The sequence below is a fragment of the Belonocnema kinseyi genome, chromosome 5, assembly GCF_010883055.1.
Source record: "Belonocnema kinseyi isolate 2016_QV_RU_SX_M_011 chromosome 5, B_treatae_v1, whole genome shotgun sequence".
NCBI lineage: Eukaryota > Metazoa > Arthropoda > Insecta > Hymenoptera > Cynipidae > Belonocnema > Belonocnema kinseyi.
The window spans coordinates 39,277,528-39,288,419 of record NC_046661.1 but is presented as its reverse complement, the minus strand read 5'-3'; positions in this window follow the sequence as shown (position 1 = coordinate 39,288,419).

The window sequence follows — 10,892 nt, the reverse complement described above, 5'->3', positions numbered from 1 at the left end:
TCTTACCTACAATCAAAAGCTTTACAATTTATATGTATTTTTGTGCATTTTATAATAAATATTTATTTTTATGAACATCATTATATTCAATGACTATTTTAAATTCCGCGTCAACTGTGGCCAGCCAGTGCAAGACCCCCTAATGCAAGCACAGTAACTCAAGACGCTCATATGTGCATCATTGTATTATCATTTAAGTACTACTTGATACTGTTTTTATGAGTCTTATTGTAATACCTGAAACTAGCCCTTAGAATAATACTTTTTTATGTGTTATGATCCGAATTTTAACTGTAATGAAGTACTCGTAAGTAGAATATTAATAATATTTTTAATGAAGAAAAATGTTCTACTAACGAAAATATTTGATTGGAACTATTCTGTAGGACAATTCTTTGGCTCGACTAATCTTCGTTCTCAGCGGTGGATTAAAAATGGTCAAAATTTTTTCACTCACATATAAGTATTTTATAAAAAAATAAAGGATTTACCTTCAAAAATGAAATTCAAAACAAATTTAACTTTTTGTGAAAGACATATTTTTTATTATCGCAAAAGAATCTTATGTATTCTCTATTAAGAGTTTTGAGTTTAAAATCGGGTTTTTGGTTGTTTCTTTCTGAAAATAAATGATTCGTTATTTTAAGAATACATCATATGTTTTGGAGAATAATTTTGGAGTGTTTTAATGATGAAGATCAGAAATAAGTTTATTGTTTCATAGAAGGATAATTTTTTAATTTTAAGGTTAGAAAGTTTTGAGTTTTACTTGAAGAACATAGATATATTAAAAAAGAAAAATCTAATTTTATTCGTAAAAATATCGTTCAGAACATCCAGTCTCATATGTATATTGGGTTCAGTATATCAAATTATTTAAATTCTCTTTTAGTCAATATAATATTGAATTTCATCTTTTATATTTCAATGTATTCAATAGGTAACAGCCTTAAACTTTCTTTTCAACCTTTGAAAGAGTTGCGAATATACAAAACATATATTTTATCAAAACTTCTCATTGTTCATTTTAATAAATTAGCAATAAAATTTCCTTTTCGATTCTCAAAGGTTTTAGAGGAAAAATCCTTTTTTCTCGAACGGATAATTTCCTTTTCAATACGTTTTGGGAGAGTTAAAATTTACACAATAGATGATATCCAAAAAAATCTCAAATTTTGTTATCTCCCCTGGCGGTTAATAATTAATCAAATATTTATATTCAGCCCCATAAAATAGTATCCTATAGCATAATATTATGCACAAGTTTTACACAAATTAAAAACATGAAAATTTACTTGGATTGCAACTCTGTCACTGATGTCTGATAAGTATATATTACTTTTTAGGAATACGATTTGAGCTTATCTCGAGATCTCTGAGATACTTATTACTTCTTGTAGAGGTACGTTACGAACTTATTTTGAAGATTTTGTGATACTGTTTACGTTTGTAGGACTATGTTGTTAGTTTATCTCAAAGACTCTGGGATACTGACTACGTTCGAAAATCAGTGTTTACTTTTGTAGGACTATGTTACCGATTTATCTCAAAGACCCTGGATACTGACATATGTATTTAAAAATCCACCAAATAAATACCCTGTAGTAAAATAACGGGGGTAGGAAATCTTTCACGCCCAAATTAATAGAAAATAGTTGGACGTCGAGCAATCTATTTAGCTTATCATGATAACAACAAATTTCAGACTTAAAGATATCGACAGGAAAGTAATCCCTCCTTACAGATACCATATGCCGTCGGGGCTTCCCAACCGTATATGAAATAAAACCTATACAGTAGACTCTACGAAACTTCTCTCTAAGACACTTCTCGTTTTCTGATTTCCCCTTGTTCGCTCGTCCCCACTCCTTGCCTCATTTCACGAACCAACATGCACTCCTAACAAGATGGCATACCTTTTGTTCTGTCAAACTGTTTACCACATACCTTAACCTATATTGTGACATTTTTTTAAATAAAATTTCAATCGAGCCGCCAACAAAAATACGTAAAAAAAGTGAACGTTTCACTGCTGGAACATTTAAAAACGAAATTTTCGGGAGCTCAACTTCATAAAATTACTCATTTGGAATCCTGAAATTTTCATATTGTCTCGTTTTCGAAAAAGTACTCAAAAAATTTCAAACTTGGCATCGGTAATAAATCTTGAAATTTCAAAAATTTGCGTACTGATATTAACAATTATCTTCTTCAAGATCCAATTAGATTGAAATTTCAAAGTTTTAATGATGAATTTCGCGAAATTCATAATTGAGTATTCTAACATTACGTCATACTCGGTCCGTAACGTCGAAATCTACGAGTATAAGGCCATACTACTTGGTAGACTGCAAAGCATTTATTACATAGGAGTTTGACTAAAATTAATTTTTGTAGACGAATGTAAGTGAAAAATCGTGATATGGCTTTGCTTCTCAGATAGAAAAGTCATTTATTTATTTAATTTTAACAGTTGGGAAAGTGTGCAATTTGGACCATCCATCAAGAAAAATATAACGTGCCGTGATTGAGGTTAGGTTGCATTGTTAGGATAGTTAGCGGTAAACATTTTTGAATTTTGGTAGTTTTAAATCTCTTCAAATTCATTGCAATAATTTTTAATTTTTCGAAGTATTTCGAAATTGACTAAAATTAATTTTCATCGCGTAAAATATTTAAAATATTCTTAAATTCCTTTAAATCTCTTTAAAATCCTTAAAATCTTTGAATTATTTCAAATTAATTAAAAAATTTTTTTAATAACTTTTCAAGAACTCTCTTGAAATTCTTTAGGACCACTAAAGTTGCCTTATAATGTTACAAAATTACTTGTAAATCCTTTAACCTTTTTTAATTATTTTTAAATCCCTTAAAACGAAACTGGAAGATTCCGCCAAGTCCCTATTAATTCCTTGAAATCACTTGAATTCATAGAAATCTCGTAAGATTTCTTGAAAATCTTTAAAGTCCCCTCCTGAAATTCCTTACATCTGTTTTATTAAATTTTTAATAACTAGCTTGACTTTCTTTAAAATCACGAAAACTATCGTAAAATCTTATAAAATCTCTTGAAAATCATGAAATTTTTTTGCACTATTTTTGGATTATTTTTAAATCCTTTAAAAATGATCTTTAAGATTCCGCCAAGTACTTAGTGATTAATTCCTTAACATCAATTGAGTCCTTCGAAATCCTTAAAGTCCTCCAATTTTTTTTGAACTCCCTCCAACTTCTTTGATATCCTTAAAAATTTGCAAATTTGACTAAAATTAATTAAAATCTCTTAAAATCCTTAAATCATTGAATTGTTTAAATCCCTTGAATTCTCTTAGAATAAGTTAAAATCTTCTTAAATAACTTTTTAAGTAGCTCTAAAAACTTTAAAATCACTCAAACTGTCTTAAAATCTTTAAAAATTTCTTGTAAATCTTGAAACTTTTTAAAATTATTTTTAAATCCTTTAAAAGAAAATATTAAAACCCCTCAAGTCGCTATAGTAATTCCTTAAAATCACTTGAATTTTTAGAAATTCTTCAAGTTTTTTTAGAAAATCCTTGAACTCCTCCGAATTTTTTAGAAATTCCTTTAACTTCTTTAAAATAATTTAAAATTTTCGAAATTGAGTTTAGTTAATTAAAATCCTTTACATTTTCTTAAACTCCTTAAAATATTAAAAAATTACATCCCTTTAAATCTCTTCAAATTCATTAAAATCTTTTTAAATAACTTTTTAGTAACTCGCTTGACATTCTTTGAAATCACCTAAAATGCCTTAAAATTTGAGCGAATCTCTTGAAAATCCTTAAACCTTTTGTGAATTTTTAAAAAAATCTTTCAAATTTCTTTGAAATCGTTCAATTTTTCTGCATTATTTTAAAATCCTTTCAAATTTTTTGAAATCGTTAAAAATATTTTTAGAAACCCTAAGAACATTTAAAGTCTTTTAAAATCCTTTAAAGTCTCTTTGATATAACTTTCTTTTATATGAAACTACTGAAAATCACTTATTATCGAAAAGCATTAGACATAAGTTGCCGGAAATGGAGGTTATAACCTTAATTACGGCAAATTATAATTTTACGTGATGGATAACCTAACCGCACATTTTCTAAATTACCAACAATAATGAAATAAATGGCTTTTTTTTCTTAAGAGCAAATCTATAACACGGTTTTTTACTTGATTTCGCCGAAGTTAATTAATTTTAGTCAAAGTCCTATCTAAACAATGCTTTGCAGCCTACCAAGTGGTATAGCCTTACAGATTTTGATGTTGCCGACCGAGCGTAACGTAATATTGGAATACTTAATTAAATGAATTGCCCCCCAAAAAGGTTTTCGTGTCGGCGCCACTGAAAGGTAGGGTTCCTTTCACCGAACATACTTGACAAACCTCTACGGCGCTTGAGAGCATTTGAATTCGCGCACGCGTCACGTGGCTCTTGCGTATCGCAGGAGAGAGGGTATTCTGACACTTCGTGTTCGCTTCCTCTACAGCTCCGAAAACGAGAAGTGTCGTAGAGTCTACTGTACATACATTCTGTCAGATTTTTTTTTAATGACTTGGCATGGTTAGCTTAATATTATTCTTTTTAGAATATTTTTATGTTTGCAGTTTCATCACATCGTCTGGGTAGGTTTCCTCTCATATCGGTTAAGTATATACACATGCTCTCTCAGCTTTTTAGAATGATTTAACATGGAAAGTTTAAATTTTAATTTTCACATGCAACGAGGATTATTTATATTTTTGAAAATTCTGTCCAACATTCAGCCTAAATTAATAGGAGACAGTGGACGTAAAGCAATCTATTTAGCTTATTATCATAAAAAAAAATTCTGACTCATAGATATCGAGAAAAACAATCATTATTAAAACTCTACAGTTTTGACTAATATTTACATTATTACATTATTACATTACATTATTTATTTTACATATTATATTACATTATTATAAGAATTACAGTTTCCATATAACGCAGGGGCTTCCCGACTGCATATAAAATAAGGTATGTACCATGGACCTATAAATTAATGGGACAGACCACAAACCTGCGGGGTCAGGAAATGCGTGAGTGAGGGGTAAGACGCACACCACGCATGCTCTCCACACTCGCTCGCGGGGAGGGGGGCACCGATGATTTGACTGTTCCGTCAATGACAGATTTCAGTTTAGACGGTTAAATGTGTAGTGTCGTTTGGCTACTAGCCAATCCGAGTCGTCTATGACGTCCCCCGATAGAGTGGGGGGATAACTTCACGCTTCCCGATGTACCAAGACAACCCGCTCGCTCAAGATGGGACTTTGTGCTCCTTCCCTTTAATTCATTGGTCCAATGTATGTACATACATACCTTGGACCTATGAATTAACGGGACGGAGCACAAAGTCCCATCTTGAGCGAGCGGGTTGACTTGAATTTTTTGTTATGATAATAAGTTAAATAGATTGCTTTACGTCCACTGTCTCCTATTAATTTAGGCTGAATGTTGGACAGAATTTTGAAAAATATAATCCTCGTTGCATGTGAAAATTTAGATTTAAACTATCCATGTTAAATCATTCTAAAAAGCTGAGAGAGCATATGTATATACTTAACCGTAATGAGAGGAAACCTACCCAGACGATGTGATGAAACTGCAAACATAAAAATATTCTAAAAAGAATCATATTTAGCTAACCATGCCAAGTCATTAAAAAAAAGCTGATAGAATGTATTTACAGTAGACTCTACAGTAGACTAATGTAGTACTACAGTAGACCCAGGTATATATGTACATACATTGAACCTATGAATTAACGGGACGGGTAGAACATATGTATATTCCACCAGCTTTTTTTAATGACTTGGCATTGTTAGTCTAATGTAATTCTCTTTGGAATATTTGTATGCTTGCAGTTTTATAGGATAATATTTCATCACATCGGCTAAGTAGGTTCCCTCTTATTTCAATTAAGTATATACATATGCGCTCTCATCTTTTTAGAATGATTCAAGATGGATAGTGCAAATTTTGACTTTTACATGCACCGAGGATTATATTATATTACTCAATTAACTCTAATATTTCTACCCTTCCAACTAAGAAAACGAAAATAGAATTTTTAAAATAGTTCTGCCCGCTGTACGCGGTAAAAAAGTTTAGGGGCTGACAGTGAGGAAACCATGAGCACTCACTCATGGTCATATATTCAGTTCTCCGCGGAGAATTCTCCAAAGAGTGTTAAATGGTTTCTTCTGATAATCCGGACACTTCGGTTTCTGGAAATCTTTGACGGCTGAGATTTTAGCTTGGTTGGTTTTAACAACATCTGCTGCACACTCATCAGGCTGGATTTTTAGGCCTGTTTCACGCAAGCGATCCAGTAGTACCCTTAAATTCTCGTTATGCTCTTTCATAATTGATCTCAAAACTACTATACCGTCCAAATAAAAAAATAGAAAGCATTTCCCTACAAGTCCTCTGAGAGCTTAGTCCATCATTCGCTCTAATATGGCTGGTGTGTTCATTAAGGCCGAAAGGCATTCGGGTGTATTCATTGGTATTTGATGGAACTCTGAGCTAAAGTTGAATGGCGAAAAGAACTTTGCTTTGGCTAACAAGGAAGGTACTCATGGTGTCCCTCGCCGATTTTATTTCCGCTGTTATTTCTTTTTTTATTTGCGGGAAAACACTTCAAAGGGAAGAAACAGCTCCTCAAAGATAGGGGTCTCAAGTGTCGATTGTATAGTTTTGTCAACCATTGTGTAGTTTTTATCAACCAAATTGATTTAGAACAAACCTACTGTAAAAGTTCCCTCGTGATGAAATATGAATAACGTAATTTTCTCAAAAAAATGAAGGAGGTAAACCATACCTATATATATTAAGAGTTCTATTAAAATTGTTTAAATTCGCAGAAAAAACTTGTAAAAAATATATTTTGCACTTCAGACAAAAATAAAGTTGACGGGTTTCGCTAATATATATTTCTTAATTAATGGGGATTGCCACCCCTAAAACTTTTTATTTTGTATCCATGATAATATATACTTGCCATGCACAAACAAATTGGGAAAATAGTTTTATAACGAAGGAAGTTTAATAGAGTCCTTTCAAAATGAATACAAAAATTACGCGGGGGTAAACCACCCCTAAATATTTTCAAATGTGTTGAAAATTGCTAAATTCTTTAAAGAAAAATGTTGAAAAATATATTTTGCACTTGGGACAAAAATAAAGTCGGGTCTAGACAGTATAATGTATTTTTCGAACTTTGAAGAATAATGTGTGCAAAATATATATATTTTTAATTTTCTCTTATGAATTTAGCAATTTTTAGCATATTTAAAAATATGTAGGGGTCGTTTACCACCGCGTAATTTTTTTATTCACGTTGGATGGACTCTATTTTACTTTTTTCGTTATAAAATTAAGTTTCCAATTTTTTTTGTGCATGGAAAGCATATACTCGTATTATCATATACACAAAATAGAAAGTTTTTGCGGTGGCCACCCCCATTAATTTATTTATACATTTTTTGGCGAAACATGTTAACTTTATTTTTGTCTCAAGTGCAAAATATATTTTTTTCAAATTTTTTTTTTGTTGAACTTAAACAATTTTAGCGTAACTTTAAATACATGTAGGTGTGGTTTACCCCTTTCCTTTTTTCTTGCTGAGAAAATTACGTTATTCATCTTTAATCATGTGGAAACTTTCCCAATTGGTTTGGTCGAAATCAATTTGGTTTTTATACACAAAACTGTACAATCGACACTTGAGACCCCTATCTTAGAGGGTCTGTTTCAACCCCTTAAAGTGATTTTCCGCAGATAACAAATAATACGTATCGCTCAGTTTTGTTGAAGTGTCGTACTACTTGTTGTTTTAATAACTAGACTAAGTGCTTTATCACAAACTTTCTTTTAGGGTGGCCCAAAAAATCACAGATGAGAAATTTTAGTGGGCTTGTTGACCAACTCGTTCTCGGTGGCAAATAAATTTATGCCTTTTTTAATTTTCAAAAAAAAAAATATATATTTTTAGAAGTCGCTCTGAGGCTTCAAAGTTTCCTGATTTAAAGACTGTGAAAAATGTTTCTAATGAAATCATATCTACTTAAATCATTCACAGAGATATTTATATCGACATTAACCATACTTTCTTGATGTAAATATAATTATATTGGCTTTCTGAAATAAATATGGGGGGGGGGGAGTAATTACGAAAGGAACCATCTCTCTGAGCCCTTTTTAAAATCATGCAACTAGCACTAATCGCCTGTTCTAAGTTTATCTTTTACTTTGAACTATTTATACCTAGTGCTTATAGTCTACTCATTTCTCCTTAATACTTCCTCGGGTATAAGGAACAGATTCTCTTATATATGTATACACCATGAAACTATACTATTCGAAAAATATAATAAAATATTAAAATGTATGAAACACTGTTTTCATTTAAGGGGGTATCCCTATATAGATTGATGAAAAAGTGGATTTTTTTTATTGTACAAATCGAAAGTATAACAATTCAAGAGTACTCTGTTAAAATTTTAGACCGAAATTCGGAGCGGTTTAGCTGCTATGGCTATTTTCGCTAACGTCCTTCAGCGCGCGAAGCAGGTAGGCAGGTACGCACTCGGACTTTAAACGCGTTTATCTAAGAATCAGATTTTTCCGATTTTCGGAGTTTATGGGTACGAGAACTCAGCGAATTTTAAACTTATCGAAAAAAACGCCATTTTCAAGATAATTTAATCCTCTAGTTGACATACATCTTTACTTTTGTGCAAAATTATTATTTAACCACTTATTTGCATAAATTTTTTTTTTTAATTTTCAAAATTATTTTTTTCTGTCATTTTGTGAAATAATTTTTCCATGCTTTGAAAATGGGTATATGTACGAGGTATACATCTTATGATAACAAAAAAAACCGATTGAAATGTTTCAGAGGCACAGGACCTATGGCGTTGCCCATAAAACCAGAGGAGAAAAAAATTCAACTTTGGAGCGTCATGGCGGATTTGTTTATTAACATTTTGCATTAAAAAAAAATTATTGCAATGAAACGTCAATATATATCAGTCCAAATTTGAGATCTAAATATTGTGTAGATTTGTTACAAAAATTTCCAAAAAGTTTTCTTCTATTTTTCGCGATCTATATAGGGATACCCCCTTAAAACACCTTTTCCCAGCGATAGTTAATAACTCAAACCTGCAGATTCTACCGAAAACTGAGTGTAAAGCAAAGCAATATATAAAACCATGTATAGCAATGTATAAAACCAGCAAGACACCGAGATACCTCAGTTCGAGTCTTTTGGAAAAGATGTCATTTTTATGATTAAGATGTGTACAAATTCTTCACTTTTCTGTCATCGCAAGTCAGGTTAAATGGTATGAAGATTAAACGTTTCATAACAATCGTACCAGTCTCACGGAATATTAAAGATAAAAAAATGCCAAACATTTAAGATTTTGTGATTTTTGCATACAAAAAATAGTTTCAACTGTTATTTACAGAATAAACTGGTTTTAACCCTTTGTCGTACATATTTTTCTGTTCAGTGAATTAATTTGAAAATTATTACTCTGGGGTTTTTGGGGTTGCTGATTACGATTCCGAAGTCAGAATTTCGAGATTGTCAACTCAAGATGGCGGATTCAAGATAAAGATTTCAAAATTTTGAAAAAAAAGGTATATGAGCTTGGAAATCTCTACTTGGGGGTGTTCGGCATCGCTGATTACGAATCTGAAGTCAAAATTTCCAAATAAATTCCATGAATGCCTACATTATTAAAATCAAAGTATTTAAAATCTCATCTAAGATTTCGAAGATTTACGTATCAATGTAAACTAAATTTAATCGACTAACATGAATTCGAATTTAATAACTTCAAATTCGTAATAATTTTCTCCAAAAACCCTGGGTATAGATTTTCAAGCTCGTATATCTCTCCTTTCAAAATTTTGGAATCGGCATCTTGAATCTGTCATCTTGAATTTGAATATTTCCAAATTCTGACTTCAGATTCGTAATCAGCAACCCCAAAAGCCCCCGTGTATAGATTTACAAGCTCGTATATTTCTTTTCAAAATTTTTGAACCGTCATCTTGAATCCACCATATTGCATTTGATTATTTTCCAATTCTGAATTCAGATTCGTAATCAGCGACCCCAAAAACCCCAGAGTAGGGGTTTTTAGTTTATTGTGTTAAATAGATTCTTCAAAAATGAATTCCTTACAAAAAAGGCATTTGTTTAAGTTTGTTTATATAATAATTATTATAAACAATTTTGTCAAAAAGCTATATTCTTATGTTCTCTTACGGATAAATCAGCTAATGAACAAAAAAACCGATCTAAATACGTTAAAAATTAATTAAATGGAAAAAATCGGAAGTTAAGTTGGTGCGATTCCACGTTCCCACCGTGTAACTAAGGGCTAATTTTATGTACACTAATGATCAATCATAATGATGGAGAATTGAGTATTCTAGCATGCACGGGAGCTATACGAGAAAAGATGATCTACGAGGGTAGTTCAATAAGTCCTTAGAATGACCAACAGATGGCTCGCGAATCGCTCCAAATCATCTGTTTTCAGTCAGCACCACTCCCGACTAGATATATGGTGCAGTCACAGTCCACATATTCTGAGTTTACGTGTTTTTATAACCAATTGAAAAAAACAATTTGTTCGTTAAGAAAAATGGAAAAAAACGAGTTCAGAGCCGTAATGAAACATTTTCATTTAAAGGGTTTAACTCCATATGAGATAAAAAATGAATTGGCCTCAGTTCATGGCACATCTGCCCCTACCTTAGCAACGGTTTATAACTGGGCAAATGAATTTAAGCGTGGTCGTACATCAATAAGTGACGAACCACGTTCAGG